The sequence below is a fragment of the Cryptotermes secundus genome, unplaced genomic scaffold (assembly GCF_002891405.2).
Source record: "Cryptotermes secundus unplaced genomic scaffold, Csec_1.0 C38568364, whole genome shotgun sequence".
NCBI classification, from domain to species: Eukaryota; Metazoa; Arthropoda; class Insecta; order Blattodea; family Kalotermitidae; genus Cryptotermes; species Cryptotermes secundus.
The window spans coordinates 1-1,362 of record NW_019773506.1 but is presented as its reverse complement, the minus strand read 5'-3'; the positions used below and the strand labels follow the sequence as shown (position 1 = coordinate 1,362).

The following is a 1,362-nucleotide window of genomic DNA, read 5'->3' as shown; positions in this document are numbered from 1 at the left end:
TACAGTCCACAGGCCACGGAGTTTGTTTTTGTTGTTCAGAGAGGGCATGCTGAGTCATATGGTAACTGTATAGAACACAGCACCACAGTTCTGGTCTAACCATATACTTATATCTTACACGTCACTAGGATCAGTAGTACGTCCATGCTGTGAAGAGCCTGAATTGTATTGCATCTATATTTGAGGTTTAGACAAATGCCTTTCTATGGAGGTACAGTAAAGGAGTGTACTTCAAAAACCTCCTAAAACTTTTGTCTTAACACTAAAGGACCTATATGAGGGACATACATGTTTGTGTGCTGCACTGTTAGTCTTCCACACTTTATGTTTGTGTGCTTTACTATGTAGCAAACTGATGTGCAGAAAAGAGAGCCCCATACACATACCAATGTAAACAAGACGGAGGCTCCCCTGCCTCTTCCTTCATGCCTGTTGTCAGCATAATCACCGCCCATTACATGATGTACATTGGCTTGAAATTCTGAGCTTTGAGAACCTAGGCGTTGACCACTTACAGAGCAAGCCGGATTCCCTTTGAAGGTCCCAGTCTGTCATTGTATACTCACCATAGGCATGACTCCAGGCTCTTAATTTTTCTGTTGCAAAATCCTCAGGATGGTGGCCAACTTTCCTGGTATTCAAGGGGTATGTGCCACCTTTTCTGAAATCAAGGCAACAAATCAGTCTGGACAACTCAAAAAGTTACCTCCAAGCTTTGGAATGATGCCTAAGAGCAATTACTTTCCCTAGTGAACAGCACATGCAACATGTGCTGCCCCTTGTGCCAGAAAAGTGTCATGGATGAGAGGGACTGCTCCCTCTTGAGGAATCGAATAGACCTCCATCCTGACACCCCCATTATCTGAGCCACCCTTTCTGCAGCAGTGCCTGCCTCCAGATATCCACTATTTTCATTGGACACTTGCAGTGATTCTAGACTGCCAAGCAAACCTGTGGTCAGTGGTCATAGGTCATGTCTCTTGGTTTACTGACAGTGGGTATCTATAGTCCCCCTCTCTCAATTACCTGCACAGCTACCACTGCTAATCAAAGCTGTTTTCACAGTCAAACTTGCATCCTTGAGAAGAGCCATCTTTCTGCAGCCTGCTTTTTCTGTGAGCCGTTCCAGTTCATGTTGGACATGTTGCTAACCCCCTTCAAGAGACACTGTTCAGCTTTAGTCTTTGTGGACCCCTTGTGAGAGCCCCAGAAGGATGTTGGCCGTTTGTCCATGGTGGTGAAAGACCCAGCAGGTGAGGTCTCAGATGTCGGGAGAAATGGTCAGGGACCCTCTCTTTTTTAACCGCTGTCACTTCTGACAATTCTATGACAACCATTTTCACTGGTGTGCCACAAGACCAG

At 45.6% G+C, this 1,362-nt stretch overlaps 1 long non-coding RNA gene across 1 annotated transcript; it reads right to left on the bottom strand.

The window, feature by feature from the left end:
* Positions 1 to 419: 419 nt before the first annotated feature.
* LOC117283165 lies at positions 420 to 1,356 on the bottom strand. Its single transcript, XR_004514177.1, has 2 exons — positions 1,027 to 1,356; positions 420 to 661 (listed from the first exon to the last, which is right to left on the bottom strand). It is a non-coding gene; the product is annotated as an uncharacterized LOC117283165 (long non-coding RNA).
* Positions 1,357 to 1,362: the final 6 nt, after the last annotated feature.